The 17,370-nt window shown below is 50.8% G+C and overlaps 24 non-coding genes across 24 annotated transcripts; 6 read left to right on the top strand and 18 right to left on the bottom strand.

The window, feature by feature from the left end:
• Positions 1 to 895: 895 nt before the first annotated feature.
• On the bottom strand, positions 896 to 969 carry trnan-guu (transfer RNA asparagine (anticodon GUU)). The gene has a single exon. It is a non-coding gene; the product is annotated as a tRNA-Asn (tRNA).
• Positions 970 to 1,170: 201 nt separating this feature from the next.
• On the bottom strand, positions 1,171 to 1,243 carry trnak-cuu (transfer RNA lysine (anticodon CUU)). Its single transcript has one exon. It is a non-coding gene; the product is annotated as a tRNA-Lys (tRNA).
• An 858-nt stretch (positions 1,244 to 2,101) lies between these two features.
• On the bottom strand, positions 2,102 to 2,242 carry LOC141348879 (U4 spliceosomal RNA). The gene has a single exon (XR_012357584.1). It is a non-coding gene; the product is annotated as a U4 spliceosomal RNA (small nuclear RNA).
• Positions 2,243 to 2,702: 460 nt separating this feature from the next.
• trnas-gcu (transfer RNA serine (anticodon GCU)) lies at positions 2,703 to 2,784 on the top strand. The gene has a single exon. It is a non-coding gene; the product is annotated as a tRNA-Ser (tRNA).
• Positions 2,785 to 3,785: 1,001 nt separating this feature from the next.
• trnan-guu (transfer RNA asparagine (anticodon GUU)) lies at positions 3,786 to 3,859 on the bottom strand. Its single transcript has one exon. It is a non-coding gene; the product is annotated as a tRNA-Asn (tRNA).
• Positions 3,860 to 4,059: 200 nt separating this feature from the next.
• Positions 4,060 to 4,132, bottom strand: trnak-cuu (transfer RNA lysine (anticodon CUU)). The gene has a single exon. It is a non-coding gene; the product is annotated as a tRNA-Lys (tRNA).
• Positions 4,133 to 4,990: 858 nt separating this feature from the next.
• Positions 4,991 to 5,131, bottom strand: LOC141348872 (U4 spliceosomal RNA). The gene has a single exon (XR_012357583.1). It is a non-coding gene; the product is annotated as a U4 spliceosomal RNA (small nuclear RNA).
• A 460-nt stretch (positions 5,132 to 5,591) lies between these two features.
• Positions 5,592 to 5,673, top strand: trnas-gcu (transfer RNA serine (anticodon GCU)). Its single transcript has one exon. It is a non-coding gene; the product is annotated as a tRNA-Ser (tRNA).
• A 1,001-nt stretch (positions 5,674 to 6,674) lies between these two features.
• On the bottom strand, positions 6,675 to 6,748 carry trnan-guu (transfer RNA asparagine (anticodon GUU)). The gene has a single exon. It is a non-coding gene; the product is annotated as a tRNA-Asn (tRNA).
• A 201-nt stretch (positions 6,749 to 6,949) lies between these two features.
• Positions 6,950 to 7,022, bottom strand: trnak-cuu (transfer RNA lysine (anticodon CUU)). The gene has a single exon. It is a non-coding gene; the product is annotated as a tRNA-Lys (tRNA).
• Positions 7,023 to 7,880: 858 nt separating this feature from the next.
• LOC141348865 (U4 spliceosomal RNA) lies at positions 7,881 to 8,021 on the bottom strand. Its single transcript, XR_012357582.1, has one exon. It is a non-coding gene; the product is annotated as a U4 spliceosomal RNA (small nuclear RNA).
• A 460-nt stretch (positions 8,022 to 8,481) lies between these two features.
• trnas-gcu (transfer RNA serine (anticodon GCU)) lies at positions 8,482 to 8,563 on the top strand. Its single transcript has one exon. It is a non-coding gene; the product is annotated as a tRNA-Ser (tRNA).
• A 1,001-nt stretch (positions 8,564 to 9,564) lies between these two features.
• On the bottom strand, positions 9,565 to 9,638 carry trnan-guu (transfer RNA asparagine (anticodon GUU)). Its single transcript has one exon. It is a non-coding gene; the product is annotated as a tRNA-Asn (tRNA).
• Positions 9,639 to 9,839: 201 nt separating this feature from the next.
• Positions 9,840 to 9,912, bottom strand: trnak-cuu (transfer RNA lysine (anticodon CUU)). Its single transcript has one exon. It is a non-coding gene; the product is annotated as a tRNA-Lys (tRNA).
• An 858-nt stretch (positions 9,913 to 10,770) lies between these two features.
• Positions 10,771 to 10,911, bottom strand: LOC141348859 (U4 spliceosomal RNA). The gene has a single exon (XR_012357580.1). It is a non-coding gene; the product is annotated as a U4 spliceosomal RNA (small nuclear RNA).
• A 460-nt stretch (positions 10,912 to 11,371) lies between these two features.
• trnas-gcu (transfer RNA serine (anticodon GCU)) lies at positions 11,372 to 11,453 on the top strand. Its single transcript has one exon. It is a non-coding gene; the product is annotated as a tRNA-Ser (tRNA).
• Positions 11,454 to 12,454: 1,001 nt separating this feature from the next.
• On the bottom strand, positions 12,455 to 12,528 carry trnan-guu (transfer RNA asparagine (anticodon GUU)). The gene has a single exon. It is a non-coding gene; the product is annotated as a tRNA-Asn (tRNA).
• A 201-nt stretch (positions 12,529 to 12,729) lies between these two features.
• Positions 12,730 to 12,802, bottom strand: trnak-cuu (transfer RNA lysine (anticodon CUU)). The gene has a single exon. It is a non-coding gene; the product is annotated as a tRNA-Lys (tRNA).
• Positions 12,803 to 13,660: 858 nt separating this feature from the next.
• Positions 13,661 to 13,801, bottom strand: LOC141348853 (U4 spliceosomal RNA). Its single transcript, XR_012357579.1, has one exon. It is a non-coding gene; the product is annotated as a U4 spliceosomal RNA (small nuclear RNA).
• Positions 13,802 to 14,261: 460 nt separating this feature from the next.
• Positions 14,262 to 14,343, top strand: trnas-gcu (transfer RNA serine (anticodon GCU)). The gene has a single exon. It is a non-coding gene; the product is annotated as a tRNA-Ser (tRNA).
• A 1,001-nt stretch (positions 14,344 to 15,344) lies between these two features.
• trnan-guu (transfer RNA asparagine (anticodon GUU)) lies at positions 15,345 to 15,418 on the bottom strand. The gene has a single exon. It is a non-coding gene; the product is annotated as a tRNA-Asn (tRNA).
• Positions 15,419 to 15,619: 201 nt separating this feature from the next.
• trnak-cuu (transfer RNA lysine (anticodon CUU)) lies at positions 15,620 to 15,692 on the bottom strand. Its single transcript has one exon. It is a non-coding gene; the product is annotated as a tRNA-Lys (tRNA).
• An 858-nt stretch (positions 15,693 to 16,550) lies between these two features.
• On the bottom strand, positions 16,551 to 16,691 carry LOC141348849 (U4 spliceosomal RNA). Its single transcript, XR_012357578.1, has one exon. It is a non-coding gene; the product is annotated as a U4 spliceosomal RNA (small nuclear RNA).
• A 460-nt stretch (positions 16,692 to 17,151) lies between these two features.
• Positions 17,152 to 17,233, top strand: trnas-gcu (transfer RNA serine (anticodon GCU)). Its single transcript has one exon. It is a non-coding gene; the product is annotated as a tRNA-Ser (tRNA).
• Positions 17,234 to 17,370: the final 137 nt, after the last annotated feature.

The raw sequence follows: 17,370 nt of genomic DNA, 5'->3' as shown, positions 1-17,370 counted from the left end.
ATGAGCTGGTGGTCTGAATCGGGAGTGTTAAACAAAAGGACCGCGCAAAACGAAAGGTGGTCGAGTGGTTAAGGCGATGCAAGGCTAGTCCGTTGTGCTCGGCACGCCTTGGTTTGTGTGGGTTCGAATCCCATCCTCTTCATTTGATGCTTTAGCACCACTGAGAGCCCACCGGAACAGACAGGCCCAACCTGTTTACGATGGGTAGCGGCGAGCTGTGACTGTGCTGTAGTTTATTGATAACTGCCGCAAAGTCTTGAGAACATATTGACAAAACAACAAGTCTTCTGGCTCCGGCACGCTATGATCGGTGGACACCTCTTTGACGAGGACCAACAACCAGCCACGCCAATAAAAGGAAACAAAACGAAGCAAGACTATCTTTCTCAACAAGCCTCCAGAGAGACTGGCAAAAATTGCCGATGCTGACTGTATTTTCAAGTCATCCCGGTGGGGTATTGGGTATTGACTTTGTGGCAACATGGAACTTTTGCATCTACATTAATATTAGTCTGTTTCTTCTTATTCTGAGGTCACCGTAGCCACCAGATCCATTCTGTATTCCGATCTGATGGTCACTACAGTCCCCCGGTTCCAGTCCGTACCAAGAGCAGATAGTGGATCAGCACCTTCAGCCGAATGTCAGCGGAAACTATGTCAACTAGATGAGCCCCAGAGACAGATCATCAGTAAAGAAGGCATCCACATGCCACAGCAAACTACTCGAGCTGGTGAAAATGTTCACCAAACACCCGCCGCTGAATTCTTTTAAAACAAGCCAGCTTATTGAAGGTGCACAAGATAAACGCCCTGAGAAAGCTGTGCCTCGCAACCCTAAGAATGGCATAGGCGTTAGTGGACACCTGACGCGCGTGCAAAACTCCGGCATTTCACACGTCCCTGGGTGGGCTCGAACCACCAACCTTTCGGTTAACAGCCGAACGCGCTAACCGATTGCGCCACAGAGACAGCCGCTGTTGCTTGCTGCCGCCGGATCACCGGTGTAAAAGCAAGGGTTAGGGTTAGTGATAGGGATTAAAATCGCTCGCACTAACAGCGACATCTGTTTTGAAAGATGTTTCCGGAGCTCGCAAAATCCACTCAGCCTACGCGGCGAATGGGCACGCTGGAGCCCGCCACCCTTTTGGGAAGAAAGAGAGTCAACAGAGCCGCCCAACGTGGGGCTCGAACCCACGACCCTGAGATTAAGAGTCTCATGCTCTACCGACTGAGCTAGCCGGGCTGGTCGTGGGCTTCTTCACCGGGTCGGACCCAGTTTTCATCGGCCCCCAAATTACACATGCGAAACGGAGGCTCTCGCGTTGTGCGAGACTGTCGAGCCCTCCCCGTGGGTAGGGCTTAGAGCAGGCTTAGAGTTTTCTTCTGTCGGTTTTGACCCAATCTATTTTTGGGAAGCGCAGTTTGATCCAGCAGTGCGGGCCAACAACACGTTCTGTTTTGCCGCGTGAAGGCGGGTCAATGCTTTGGACAGCGTATGGTTGAGATGTGATTTTCCACCAATTTGGGGCACCTTTCTTAAGGAAATCAAGGATGATTTGATGGGAAATGGCAAACTGCTGTAGCGTTTGGCTAACAAGCCAAAGCTACAAAGGATGTACCGGTGCCCCGTCGTCCGAGCAGAATCCACATTCGGCCGTAATCGGAGGTTACTACTAACGTTCGATTGTGTCTCATAGGGAGTTTGACGCAGGGCCTCAGTGGAAAACAGGCCCTCGGCGGCTGAAACAAAAGACGAAGAAGGCATCCACATGCACATGATTCAGGAGTGTTAAACAAAGAAACCACGCAAGATGACGAGGTGGTCCAGCGGTTAAGGCGGTGGAAGGCTAATACATTGTGCTCGACATGCACTGGAAGCTTTAGCGCCACTGAGAGCCCACCGGACCAGACAGGCCCAACCTGTTTACGATGGGTAACGGTGAGCTGTAATTGCGCTGCAGTTTAATGATACCCGTCTTAAGGACATATTTACAAAACAACAAGCCTTCTGGCTCTGGCGCTCAATCATCAGCAGACACCTTTTCAACGAGAAGCAAAACCTAAACGAAACAAGACTACTTTTTCTCAACAATACTCTAAGCCTCCAGAGAGGCTAGCAAAAATTGCCAAAGCTGACTGTATTTCAAGTCATCCTGGCGGGGTATTGGGTAAAGTTTTCAACCAGCAATGATCGCGCCTCGGATAAACCTCACAGGCTACAATATTGCCTCTGCGAAAGAATGCCGGCGACGGTCGTGACCTTTTCAGGCACCTACGTGGATGTGAGCCGACAAGGTGGTAGCAAGCTTTAAACTGCCGCACAAACAGTCTCCTGGCACGGGTTGCTGCACCGTGTTTCTACGGAACAGATTAGAGGTGTGTAAAAGACGGCTCATTCACTATTCCCTCTGTGCTCAAAACAGCCTGCTGAAAGCACAGCAGCAGCTGAAAAGGTCCGCAGCATGGCCTCTCTCAGTCAGCAAGGGGGCGGGGAGGCCGAGTGGTTAAGGCGATGGACTGCTAATCCCATCCTTGTCGTTCGGTTCCTTTAGCACTGGACCTTAATCTAGGTCCTGGGGACCCCATGCTGAACTTTTTGTGTGTCCTCCTTATCTAACACACTCAGTTCAGTTCTTTGAGTTCTCTACTAATGAGCTGATGATCTGAATCGGGAGTGCTAAATAAAAGACGCCACGTAATATGACGAGGTGGCCGAGTGGTTAAGGCGATGGACTGCTAATCCATTGTGCTCTGCACGCGTGGGTTCGAATCCCATCCTCGTCGTTCGGTACATTTAGCAGTGATCCTCGGTCCTGGGGACCCCACTCTGCAATTTTTGTGTGTCTTCCCTATCTGACACACTCAGTTCAGTTCACCGAGCGCTCTACTAATGAGCTGGTGGTCTGAATCGGGAGTGTTAAACAAAAGGACCGCGCAAAACGAAAGGTGGTCGAGTGGTTAAGGCGATGCAAGGCTAGTCCGTTGTGCTCGGCACGCCTTGGTTTGTGTGGGTTCGAATCCCATCCTCTTCATTTGATGCTTTAGCACCACTGAGAGCCCACCGGAACAGACAGGCCCAACCTGTTTACGATGGGTAGCGGCGAGCTGTGACTGTGCTGTAGTTTATTGATAACTGCCGCAAAGTCTTGAGAACATATTGACAAAACAACAAGTCTTCTGGCTCCGGCACGCTATGATCGGTGGACACCTCTTTGACGAGGACCAACAACCAGCCACGCCAATAAAAGGAAACAAAACGAAGCAAGACTATCTTTCTCAACAAGCCTCCAGAGAGACTGGCAAAAATTGCCGATGCTGACTGTATTTTCAAGTCATCCCGGTGGGGTATTGGGTATTGACTTTGTGGCAACATGGAACTTTTGCATCTACATTAATATTAGTCTGTTTCTTCTTATTCTGAGGTCACCGTAGCCACCAGATCCATTCTGTATTCCGATCTGATGGTCACTACAGTCCCCCGGTTCCAGTCCGTACCAAGAGCAGATAGTGGATCAGCACCTTCAGCCGAATGTCAGCGGAAACTATGTCAACTAGATGAGCCCCAGAGACAGATCATCAGTAAAGAAGGCATCCACATGCCACAGCAAACTACTCGAGCTGGTGAAAATGTTCACCAAACACCCGCCGCTGAATTCTTTTAAAACAAGCCAGCTTATTGAAGGTGCACAAGATAAACGCCCTGAGAAAGCTGTGCCTCGCAACCCTAAGAATGGCATAGGCGTTAGTGGACACCTGACGCGCGTGCAAAACTCCGGCATTTCACACGTCCCTGGGTGGGCTCGAACCACCAACCTTTCGGTTAACAGCCGAACGCGCTAACCGATTGCGCCACAGAGACAGCCGCTGTTGCTTGCTGCCGCCGGATCACCGGTGTAAAAGCAAGGGTTAGGGTTAGTGATGGGATTAAAATCGCTCGCACTAACAGCGACATCTGTTTTGAAAGATGTTTCCGGAGCTCGCAAAATCCACTCAGCCTGCGCGGCGAATGTGCACGCTGGAGCCCGCCACCCTTTTGGGAAGAAAGAGAGTCAACAGAGCCGCCCAACGTGGGGCTCGAACCCACGACCCTGAGATTAAGAGTCTCATGCTCTACCGACTGAGCTAGCCGGGCTGGTCGTGGGCTTCTTCACCGGGTCGGACCCAGTTTTCATCGGCCCCCAAATTACACAGGCGAAACGGAGGCTCTCGCGTTGTGCGAGACTGTCGAGCCCTCCCCGTGGGTAGGGCTTAGAGCAGGCTTAGAGTTTTCTTCTGTCGGTTTTGACCCAATCTATTTTTGGGAAGCGCAGTTTGACCCAGCAGTGCGGGCCAACAACACGTTCTGTTTTGCCGCGTGAAGGCGGGTCAATGCTTTGGACAGCGTATGGTTGAGATGTGATTTTCCACCAATTTGGGGCACCTTTCTTAAGGAAATCAAGGATGATTTGATGGGAAATGGCAAACTGCTGTAGCGTTTGGCTAACAAGCCAAAGCTACAAAGGATGTACCGGTGCCCCGTCGTCCGAGCAGAATCCACATTCGGCCGTAATCGGAGGTTACTACTAACGTTCGATTGTGTCTCATAGGGAGTTTGACGCAGGGCCTCAGTGGAAAACAGGCCCTCGGCGGCTGAAACAAAAGACGAAGAAGGCATCCACATGCACATGATTCAGGAGTGTTAAACAAAGAAACCACGCAAGATGACGAGGTGGTCCAGCGGTTAAGGCGGTGGAAGGCTAATACATTGTGCTCGACATGCACTGGAAGCTTTAGCGCCACTGAGAGCCCACCGGACCAGACAGGCCCAACCTGTTTACGATGGGTAACGGTGAGCTGTAATTGCGCTGCAGTTTAATGATACCCGTCTTAAGGACATATTTACAAAACAACAAGCCTTCTGGCTCTGGCGCTCAATCATCAGCAGACACCTTTTCAACGAGAAGCAAAACCTAAACGAAACAAGACTACTTTTTCTCAACAATACTCTAAGCCTCCAGAGAGGCTAGCAAAAATTGCCAAAGCTGACTGTATTTCAAGTCATCCTGGCGGGGTATTGGGTAAAGTTTTCAACCAGCAATGATCGCGCCTCGGATAAACCTCACAGGCTACAATATTGCCTCTGCGAAAGAATGCCGGCGACGGTCGTGACCTTTTCAGGCACCTACGTGGATGTGAGCCGACAAGGTGGTAGCAAGCTTTAAACTGCCGCACAAACAGTCTCCTGGCACGGGTTGCTGCACCGTGTTTCTACGGAACAGATTAGAGGTGTGTAAAAGACGGCTCATTCACTATTCCCTCTGTGCTCAAAACAGCCTGCTGAAAGCACAGCAGCAGCTGAAAAGGTCCGCAGCATGGCCTCTCTCAGTCAGCAAGGGGGCGGGGAGGCCGAGTGGTTAAGGCGATGGACTGCTAATCCCATCCTTGTCGTTCGGTTCCTTTAGCACTGGACCTTAATCTAGGTCCTGGGGACCCCATGCTGAACTTTTTGTGTGTCCTCCTTATCTAACACACTCAGTTCAGTTCTTTGAGTTCTCTACTAATGAGCTGATGATCTGAATCGGGAGTGCTAAATAAAAGACACCACGTAATATGACGAGGTGGCCGAGTGGTTAAGGCGATGGACTGCTAATCCATTGTGCTCTGCACGCGTGGGTTCGAATCCCATCCTCGTCGTTTGGTACATTTAGCAGTGATCCTCGGTCCTGGGGACCCCACTCTGCAATTTTTGTGTGTCTTCCCTATCTGACACACTCAGTTCAGTTCACCGAGCGCTCTACTAATGAGCTGGTGGTCTGAATCGGGAGTGTTAAACAAAAGGACCGCGCAAAACGAAAGGTGGTCGAGTGGTTAAGGCGATGCAAGGCTAGTCCGTTGTGCTCGGCACGCCTTGGTTTGTGTGGGTTCGAATCCCATCCTCTTCATTTGATGCTTTAGCACCACTGAGAGCCCACCGGAACAGACAGGCCCAACCTGTTTACGATGGGTAGCGGCGAGCTGTGACTGTGCTGTAGTTTATTGATAACTGCCGCAAAGTCTTGAGAACATATTGACAAAACAACAAGTCTTCTGGCTCCGGCACGCTATGATCGGTGGACACCTCTTTGACGAGGACCAACAACCAGCCACGCCAATAAAAGGAAACAAAACGAAGCAAGACTATCTTTCTCAACAAGCCTCCAGAGAGACTGGCAAAAATTGCCGATGCTGACTGTATTTTCAAGTCATCCCGGTGGGGTATTGGGTATTGACTTTGTGGCAACATGGAACTTTTGCATCTACATTAATATTAGTCTGTTTCTTCTTATTCTGAGGTCACCGTAGCCACCAGATCCATTCTGTATTCCGATCTGATGGTCACTACAGTCCCCCGGTTCCAGTCCGTACCAAGAGCAGATAGTGGATCAGCACCTTCAGCCGAATGTCAGCGGAAACTATGTCAACTAGATGAGCCCCAGAGACAGATCATCAGTAAAGAAGGCATCCACATGCCACAGCAAACTACTCGAGCTGGTGAAAATGTTCACCAAACACCCGCCGCTGAATTCTTTTAAAACAAGCCAGCTTATTGAAGGTGCACAAGATAAACGCCCTGAGAAAGCTGTGCCTCGCAACCCTAAGAATGGCATAGGCGTTAGTGGACACCTGACGCGCGTGCAAAACTCCGGCATTTCACACGTCCCTGGGTGGGCTCGAACCACCAACCTTTCGGTTAACAGCCGAACGCGCTAACCGATTGCGCCACAGAGACAGCCGCTGTTGCTTGCTGCCGCCGGATCACCGGTGTAAAAGCAAGGGTTAGGGTTAGTGATAGGGATTAAAATCGCTCGCACTAACAGCGACATCTGTTTTGAAAGATGTTTCCGGAGCTCGCAAAATCCACTCAGCCTGCGCGGCGAATGGGCACGCTGGAGCCCGCCACCCTTTTGGGAAGAAAGAGAGTCAACAGGGCCGCCCAACGTGGGGCTCGAACCCACGACCCTGAGATTAAGAGTCTCATGCTCTACCGACTGAGCTAGCCGGGCTGGTCGTGGGCTTCTTCACCGGGTCGGACCCAGTTTTCATCGGCCCCCAAATTACACAGGCGAAACGGAGGCTCTCGCGTTGTGCGAGACTGTCGAGCCCTCCCCGTGGGTAGGGCTTAGAGCAGGCTTAGAGTTTTCTTCTGTCGGTTTTGACCCAATCTATTTTTGGGAAGCGCAGTTTGACCCAGCAGTGCGGGCCAACAACACGTTCTGTTTTGCCGCGTGAAGGCGGGTCAATGCTTTGGACAGCGTATGGTTGAGATGTGATTTTCCACCAATTTGGGGCACCTTTCTTAAGGAAATCAAGGATGATTTGATGGGAAATGGCAAACTGCTGTAGCGTTTGGCTAACAAGCCAAAGCTACAAAGGATGTACCGGTGCCCCGTCGTCCGAGCAGAATCCACATTCGGCCGTAATCGGAGGTTACTACTAACGTTCGATTGTGTCTCATAGGGAGTTTGACGCAGGGCCTCAGTGGAAAACAGGCCCTCGGCGGCTGAAACAAAAGACGAAGAAGGCATCCACATGCACATGATTCAGGAGTGTTAAACAAAGAAACCACGCAAGATGACGAGGTGGTCCAGCGGTTAAGGCGGTGGAAGGCTAATACATTGTGCTCGACATGCACTGGAAGCTTTAGCGCCACTGAGAGCCCACCGGACCAGACAGGCCCAACCTGTTTACGATGGGTAACGGTGAGCTGTAATTGCGCTGCAGTTTAATGATACCCGTCTTGAGGACATATTTACAAAACAACAAGCCTTCTGGCTCTGGCGCTCAATCATCAGCAGACACCTTTTCAACGAGAAGCAAAACCTAAACGAAACAAGACTACTTTTTCTCAACAATACTCTAAGCCTCCAGAGAGGCTAGCAAAAATTGCCAAAGCTGACTGTATTTCAAGTCATCCTGGCGGGGTATTGGGTAAAGTTTTCAACCAGCAATGATCGCGCCTCGGATAAACCTCACAGGCTACAATATTGCCTCTGCGAAAGAATGCCGGCGACGGTCGTGACCTTTTCAGGCACCTACGTGGATGTGAGCCGACAAGGTGGTAGCAAGCTTTAAACTGCCGCACAAACAGTCTCCTGGCACGGGTTGCTGCACCGTGTTTCTACGGAACAGATTAGAGGTGTGTAAAAGACGGCTCATTCACTATTCCCTCTGTGCTCAAAACAGCCTGCTGAAAGCACAGCAGCAGCTGAAAAGGTCCGCAGCATGGCCTCTCTCAGTCAGCAAGGGGGCGGGGAGGCCGAGTGGTTAAGGCGATGGACTGCTAATCCCATCCTTGTCGTTCGGTTCCTTTAGCACTGGACCTTAATCTAGGTCCTGGGGACCCCATGCTGAACTTTTTGTGTGTCCTCCTTATCTAACACACTCAGTTCAGTTCTTTGAGTTCTCTACTAATGAGCTGATGATCTGAATCGGGAGTGCTAAATAAAAGACGCCACGTAATATGACGAGGTGGCCGAGTGGTTAAGGCGATGGACTGCTAATCCATTGTGCTCTGCACGCGTGGGTTCGAATCCCATCCTCGTCGTTTGGTACATTTAGCAGTGATCCTCGGTCCTGGGGACCCCACTCTGCAATTTTTGTGTGTCTTCCCTATCTGACACACTCAGTTCAGTTCACCGAGCGCTCTACTAATGAGCTGGTGGTCTGAATCGGGAGTGTTAAACAAAAGGACCGCGCAAAACGAAAGGTGGTCGAGTGGTTAAGGCGATGCAAGGCTAGTCCGTTGTGCTCGGCACGCCTTGGTTTGTGTGGGTTCGAATCCCATCCTCTTCATTTGATGCTTTAGCACCACTGAGAGCCCACCGGAACAGACAGGCCCAACCTGTTTACGATGGGTAGCGGCGAGCTGTGACTGTGCTGTAGTTTATTGATAACTGCCGCAAAGTCTTGAGAACATATTGACAAAACAACAAGTCTTCTGGCTCCGGCACGCTATGATCGGTGGACACCTCTTTGACGAGGACCAACAACCAGCCACGCCAATAAAAGGAAACAAAACGAAGCAAGACTATCTTTCTCAACAAGCCTCCAGAGAGACTGGCAAAAATTGCCGATGCTGACTGTATTTTCAAGTCATCCCGGTGGGGTATTGGGTATTGACTTTGTGGCAACATGGAACTTTTGCATCTACATTAATATTAGTCTGTTTCTTCTTATTCTGAGGTCACCGTAGCCACCAGATCCATTCTGTATTCCGATCTGATGGTCACTACAGTCCCCCGGTTCCAGTCCGTACCAAGAGCAGATAGTGGATCAGCACCTTCAGCCGAATGTCAGCGGAAACTATGTCAACTAGATGAGCCCCAGAGACAGATCATCAGTAAAGAAGGCATCCACATGCCACAGCAAACTACTCGAGCTGGTGAAAATGTTCACCAAACACCCGCCGCTGAATTCTTTTAAAACAAGCCAGCTTATTGAAGGTGCACAAGATAAACGCCCTGAGAAAGCTGTGCCTCGCAACCCTAAGAATGGCATAGGCGTTAGTGGACACCTGACGCGCGTGCAAAACTCCGGCATTTCACACGTCCCTGGGTGGGCTCGAACCACCAACCTTTCGGTTAACAGCCGAACGCGCTAACCGATTGCGCCACAGAGACAGCCGCTGTTGCTTGCTGCCGCCGGATCACCGGTGTAAAAGCAAGGGTTAGGGTTAGTGATAGGGATTAAAATCGCTCGCACTAACAGCGACATCTGTTTTGAAAGATGTTTCCGGAGCTCGCAAAATCCACTCAGCCTGCGCGGCGAATGGGCACGCTGGAGCCCGCCACCCTTTTGGGAAGAAAGAGAGTCAACAGAGCCGCCCAACGTGGGGCTCGAACCCACGACCCTGAGATTAAGAGTCTCATGCTCTACCGACTGAGCTAGCCGGGCTGGTCGTGGGCTTCTTCACCGGGTCGGACCCAGTTTTCATCGGCCCCCAAATTACACATGCGAAACGGAGGCTCTCGCGTTGTGCGAGACTGTCGAGCCCTCCCCGTGGGTAGGGCTTAGAGCAGGCTTAGAGTTTTCTTCTGTCGGTTTTGACCCAATCTATTTTTGGGAAGCGCAGTTTGACCCAGCAGTGCGGGCCAACAACACGTTCTGTTTTGCCGCGTGAAGGCGGGTCAATGCTTTGGACAGCGTATGGTTGAGATGTGATTTTCCACCAATTTGGGGCACCTTTCTTAAGGAAATCAAGGATGATTTGATGGGAAATGGCAAACTGCTGTAGCGTTTGGCTAACAAGCCAAAGCTACAAAGGATGTACCGGTGCCCCGTCGTCCGAGCAGAATCCACATTCGGCCGTAATCGGAGGTTACTACTAACGTTCGATTGTGTCTCATAGGGAGTTTGACGCAGGGCCTCAGTGGAAAACAGGCCCTCGGCGGCTGAAACAAAAGACGAAGAAGGCATCCACATGCACATGATTCAGGAGTGTTAAACAAAGAAACCACGCAAGATGACGAGGTGGTCCAGCGGTTAAGGCGGTGGAAGGCTAATACATTGTGCTCGACATGCACTGGAAGCTTTAGCGCCACTGAGAGCCCACCGGACCAGACAGGCCCAACCTGTTTACGATGGGTAACGGTGAGCTGTAATTGCGCTGCAGTTTAATGATACCCGTCTTGAGGACATATTTACAAAACAACAAGCCTTCTGGCTCTGGCGCTCAATCATCAGCAGACACCTTTTCAACGAGAAGCAAAACCTAAACGAAACAAGACTACTTTTTCTCAACAATACTCTAAGCCTCCAGAGAGGCTAGCAAAAATTGCCAAAGCTGACTGTATTTCAAGTCATCCTGGCGGGGTATTGGGTAAAGTTTTCAACCAGCAATGATCGCGCCTCGGATAAACCTCACAGGCTACAATATTGCCTCTGCGAAAGAATGCCGGCGACGGTCGTGACCTTTTCAGGCACCTACGTGGATGTGAGCCGACAAGGTGGTAGCAAGCTTTAAACTGCCGCACAAACAGTCTCCTGGCACGGGTTGCTGCACCGTGTTTCTACGGAACAGATTAGAGGTGTGTAAAAGACGGCTCATTCACTATTCCCTCTGTGCTCAAAACAGCCTGCTGAAAGCACAGCAGCAGCTGAAAAGGTCCGCAGCATGGCCTCTCTCAGTCAGCAAGGGGGCGAGGAGGCCGAGTGGTTAAGGCGATGGACTGCTAATCCCATCCTTGTCGTTCGGTTCCTTTAGCACTGGACCTTAATCTAGGTCCTGGGGACCCCATGCTGAACTTTTTGTGTGTCCTCCTTATCTAACACACTCAGTTCAGTTCTTTGAGTTCTCTACTAATGAGCTGATGATCTGAATCGGGAGTGCTAAATAAAAGACGCCACGTAATATGACGAGGTGGCCGAGTGGTTAAGGCGATGGACTGCTAATCCATTGTGCTCTGCACGCGTGGGTTCGAATCCCATCCTCGTCGTTTGGTACATTTAGCAGTGATCCTCGGTCCTGGGGACCCCACTCTGCAATTTTTGTGTGTCTTCCCTATCTGACACACTCAGTTCAGTTCACCGAGCGCTCTACTAATGAGCTGGTGGTCTGAATCGGGAGTGTTAAACAAAAGGACCGCGCAAAACGAAAGGTGGTCGAGTGGTTAAGGCGATGCAAGGCTAGTCCGTTGTGCTCGGCACGCCTTGGTTTGTGTGGGTTCGAATCCCATCCTCTTCATTTGATGCTTTAGCACCACTGAGAGCCCACCGGAACAGACAGGCCCAACCTGTTTACGATGGGTAGCGGCGAGCTGTGACTGTGCTGTAGTTTATTGATAACTGCCGCAAAGTCTTGAGAACATATTGACAAAACAACAAGTCTTCTGGCTCCGGCACGCTATGATCGGTGGACACCTCTTTGACGAGGACCAACAACCAGCCACGCCAATAAAAGGAAACAAAACGAAGCAAGACTATCTTTCTCAACAAGCCTCCAGAGAGACTGGCAAAAATTGCCGATGCTGACTGTATTTTCAAGTCATCCCGGTGGGGTATTGGGTATTGACTTTGTGGCAACATGGAACTTTTGCATCTACATTAATATTAGTCTGTTTCTTCTTATTCTGAGGTCACCGTAGCCACCAGATCCATTCTGTATTCCGATCTGATGGTCACTACAGTCCCCCGGTTCCAGTCCGTACCAAGAGCAGATAGTGGATCAGCACCTTCAGCCGAATGTCAGCGGAAACTATGTCAACTAGATGAGCCCCAGAGACAGATCATCAGTAAAGAAGGCATCCACATGCCACAGCAAACTACTCGAGCTGGTGAAAATGTTCACCAAACACCCGCCGCTGAATTCTTTTAAAACAAGCCAGCTTATTGAAGGTGCACAAGATAAACGCCCTGAGAAAGCTGTGCCTCGCAACCCTAAGAATGGCATAGGCGTTAGTGGACACCTGACGCGCGTGCAAAACTCCGGCATTTCACACGTCCCTGGGTGGGCTCGAACCACCAACCTTTCGGTTAACAGCCGAACGCGCTAACCGATTGCGCCACAGAGACAGCCGCTGTTGCTTGCTGCCGCCGGATCACCGGTGTAAAAGCAAGGGTTAGGGTTAGTGATAGGGATTAAAATCGCTCGCACTAACAGCGACATCTGTTTTGAAAGATGTTTCCGGAGCTCGCAAAATCCACTCAGCCTGCGCGGCGAATGGGCACGCTGGAGCCCGCCACCCTTTTGGGAAGAAAGAGAGTCAACAGAGCCGCCCAACGTGGGGCTCGAACCCACGACCCTGAGATTAAGAGTCTCATGCTCTACCGACTGAGCTAGCCGGGCTGGTCGTGGGCTTCTTCACCGGGTCGGACCCAGTTTTCATCGGCCCCCAAATTACACATGCGAAACGGAGGCTCTCGCGTTGTGCGAGACTGTCGAGCCCTCCCCGTGGGTAGGGCTTAGAGCAGGCTTAGAGTTTTCTTCTGTCGGTTTTGACCCAATCTATTTTTGGGAAGCGCAGTTTGACCCAGCAGTGCGGGCCAACAACACGTTCTGTTTTGCCGCGTGAAGGCGGGTCAATGCTTTGGACAGCGTATGGTTGAGATGTGATTTTCCACCAATTTGGGGCACCTTTCTTAAGGAAATCAAGGATGATTTGATGGGAAATGGCAAACTGCTGTAGCGTTTGGCTAACAAGCCAAAGCTACAAAGGATGTACCGGTGCCCCGTCGTCCGAGCAGAATCCACATTCGGCCGTAATCGGAGGTTACTACTAACGTTCGATTGTGTCTCATAGGGAGTTTGACGCAGGGCCTCAGTGGAAAACAGGCCCTCGGCGGCTGAAACAAAAGACGAAGAAGGCATCCACATGCACATGATTCAGGAGTGTTAAACAAAGAAACCACGCAAGATGACGAGGTGGTCCAGCGGTTAAGGCGGTGGAAGGCTAATACATTGTGCTCGACATGCACTGGAAGCTTTAGCGCCACTGAGAGCCCACCGGACCAGACAGGCCCAACCTGTTTACGATGGGTAACGGTGAGCTGTAATTGCGCTGCAGTTTAATGATACCCGTCTTGAGGACATATTTACAAAACAACAAGCCTTCTGGCTCTGGCGCTCAATCATCAGCAGACACCTTTTCAACGAGAAGCAAAACCTAAACGAAACAAGACTACTTTTTCTCAACAATACTCTAAGCCTCCAGAGAGGCTAGCAAAAATTGCCAAAGCTGACTGTATTTCAAGTCATCCTGGCGGGGTATTGGGTAAAGTTTTCAACCAGCAATGATCGCGCCTCGGATAAACCTCACAGGCTACAATATTGCCTCTGCGAAAGAATGCCGGCGACGGTCGTGACCTTTTCAGGCACCTACGTGGATGTGAGCCGACAAGGTGGTAGCAAGCTTTAAACTGCCGCACAAACAGTCTCCTGGCACGGGTTGCTGCACCGTGTTTCTACGGAACAGATTAGAGGTGTGTAAAAGACGGCTCATTCACTATTCCCTCTGTGCTCAAAACAGCCTGCTGAAAGCACAGCAGCAGCTGAAAAGGTCCGCAGCATGGCCTCTCTCAGTCAGCAAGGGGGCGAGGAGGCCGAGTGGTTAAGGCGATGGACTGCTAATCCCATCCTTGTCGTTCGGTTCCTTTAGCACTGGACCTTAATCTAGGTCCTGGGGACCCCATGCTGAACTTTTTGTGTGTCCTCCTTATCTAACACACTCAGTTCAGTTCTTTGAGTTCTCTACTAATGAGCTGATGATCTGAATCGGGAGTGCTAAATAAAAGACGCCACGTAATATGACGAGGTGGCCGAGTGGTTAAGGCGATGGACTGCTAATCCATTGTGCTCTGCACGCGTGGGTTCGAATCCCATCCTCGTCGTTTGGTACATTTAGCAGTGATCCTCGGTCCTGGGGACCCCACTCTGCAATTTTTGTGTGTCTTCCCTATCTGACACACTCAGTTCAGTTCACCGAGCGCTCTACTAATGAGCTGGTGGTCTGAATCGGGAGTGTTAAACAAAAGGACCGCGCAAAACGAAAGGTGGTCGAGTGGTTAAGGCGATGCAAGGCTAGTCCGTTGTGCTCGGCACGCCTTGGTTTGTGTGGGTTCCAATCCCATCCTCTTCATTTGATGCTTTAGCACCACTGAGAGCCCACCGGAACAGACAGGCCCAACCTGTTTACGATGGGTAGCGGCGAGCTGTGACTGTGCTGTAGTTTATTGATAACTGCCGCAAAGTCTTGAGAACATATTGACAAAACAACAAGTCTTCTGGCTCCGGCACGCTATGATCGGTGGACACCTCTTTGACGAGGACCAACAACCAGCCACGCCAATAAAAGGAAACAAAACGAAGCAAGACTATCTTTCTCAACAAGCCTCCAGAGAGACTGGCAAAAATTGCCGATGCTGACTGTATTTTCAAGTCATCCCGGTGGGGTATTGGGTATTGACTTTGTGGCAACATGGAACTTTTGCATCTACATTAATATTAGTCTGTTTCTTCTTATTCTGAGGTCACCGTAGCCACCAGATCCATTCTGTATTCCGATCTGATGGTCACTACAGTCCCCCGGTTCCAGTCCGTACCAAGAGCAGATAGTGGATCAGCACCTTCAGCCGAATGTCAGCGGAAACTATGTCAACTAGATGAGCCCCAGAGACAGATCATCAGTAAAGAAGGCATCCACATGCCACAGCAAACTACTCGAGCTGGTGAAAATGTTCACCAAACACCCGCCGCTGAATTCTTTTAAAACAAGCCAGCTTATTGAAGGTGCACAAGATAAACGCCCTGAGAAAGCTGTGCCTCGCAACCCTAAGAATGGCATAGGCGTTAGTGGACACCTGACGCGCGTGCAAAACTCCGGCATTTCACACGTCCCTGGGTGGGCTCGAACCACCAACCTTTCGGTTAACAGCCGAACGCGCTAACCGATTGCGCCACAGAGACAGCCGCTGTTGCTTGCTGCCGCCGGATCACCGGTGTAAAAGCAAGGGTTAGGGTTAGTGATAGGGATTAAAATCGCTCGCACTAACAGCGACATCTGTTTTGAAAGATGTTTCCGGAGCTCGCAAAATCCACTCAGCCTGCGCGGCGAATGGGCACGCTGGAGCCCGCCACCCTTTTGGGAAGAAAGAGAGTCAACAGAGCCGCCCAACGTGGGGCTCGAACCCACGACCCTGAGATTAAGAGTCTCATGCTCTACCGACTGAGCTAGCCGGGCTGGTCGTGGGCTTCTTCACCGGGTCGGACCCAGTTTTCATCGGCCCCCAAATTACACATGCGAAACGGAGGCTCTCGCGTTGTGCGAGACTGTCGAGCCCTCCCCGTGGGTAGGGCTTAGAGCAGGCTTAGAGTTTTCTTCTGTCGGTTTTGACCCAATCTATTTTTGGGAAGCGCAGTTTGATCCAGCAGTGCGGGCCAACAACACGTTCTGTTTTGCCGCGTGAAGGCGGGTCAATGCTTTGGACAGCGTATGGTTGAGATGTGATTTTCCACCAATTTGGGGCACCTTTCTTAAGGAAATCAAGGATGATTTGATGGGAAATGGCAAACTGCTGTAGCGTTTGGCTAACAAGCCAAAGCTACAAAGGATGTACCGGTGCCCCGTCGTCCGAGCAGAATCCACATTCGGCCGTAATCGGAGGTTACTACTAACGTTCGATTGTGTCTCATAGGGAGTTTGACGCAGGGCCTCAGTGGAAAACAGGCCCTCGGCGGCTGAAACAAAAGACGAAGAAGGCATCCACATGCACATGATTCAGGAGTGTTAAACAAAGAAACCACGCAAGATGACGAGGTGGTCCAGCGGTTAAGGCGGTGGAAGGCTAATACATTGTGCTCGACATGCACTGGAAGCTTTAGCGCCACTGAGAGCCCACCGGACCAGACAGGCCCAACCTGTTTACGATGGGTAACGGTGAGCTGTAATTGCGCTGCAGTTTAATGATACCCGTCTTGAGGACATATTTACAAAACAACAAGCCTTCTGGCTCTGGCGCTCAATCATCAGCAGACACCTTTTCAACGAGAAGCAAAACCTAAACGAAACAAGACTACTTTTTCTCAACAATACTCTAAGCCTCCAGAGAGGCTAGCAAAAATTGCCAAAGCTGACTGTATTTCAAGTCATCCTGGCGGGGTATTGGGTAAAGTTTTCAACCAGCAATGATCGCGCCTCGGATAAACCTCACAGGCTACAATATTGCCTCTGCGAAAGAATGCCGGCGACGGTCGTGACCTTTTCAGGCACCTACGTGGATGTGAACCGACAAGGTGGTAGCAAGCTTTAAACTGCCGCACAAACAGTCTCCTGGCACGGGTTGCTGCAACGTGTTTCTACGGAACAGATTAGAGGTGTGTAAAAGACGGCTCATTCACTATTCCCTCTGTGCTCAAAACAGCCTGCTGAAAGCACAGCAGCAGCTGTAAAGGTCCGCAGCATGGCCTCTCTCAGTCAGCAAGGGGGCGGGGAGGCCGAGTGGTTAAGGCGATGGACTGCTAATCCCATCCTTGTCGTTCGGTTCCTTTAGCACTGGACCTTAATCTAGGTCCTGGGGACCCCATGCTGAACTTTTTGTGTGTCCTCCTTATCTAACACACTCAGTTCAGTTCTTTGAGTTCTCTACTAATGAGCTGATGATCTGAATCGGGAGTGCTAAATAAAAGACGCCACGTAATATGACGAGGTGGCCGAGTGGTTAAGGCGATGGACTGCTAATCCATTGTGCTCTGCACGCGTGGGTTCGAATCCCATCCTCGTCGTTCGGTACATTTAGCAGTGATCCTCGGTCCTGGGGACCCCACTCTGCAATTTTTGTGTGTCTTCCCTATCTGACACACTCAGTTCAGTTCACCGAGCGCTCTACTAATGAGCTGGTGGTCTGAATCGGGAGTGTTAA

This window comes from Garra rufa, chromosome 1, assembly GCF_049309525.1.
Source record: "Garra rufa chromosome 1, GarRuf1.0, whole genome shotgun sequence".
Taxonomy (NCBI): domain Eukaryota; kingdom Metazoa; phylum Chordata; class Actinopteri; order Cypriniformes; family Cyprinidae; genus Garra; species Garra rufa.
The sequence above is the reverse complement of the archived record's forward strand: the minus strand, read 5'-3'. Positions and strand labels throughout refer to the sequence as shown.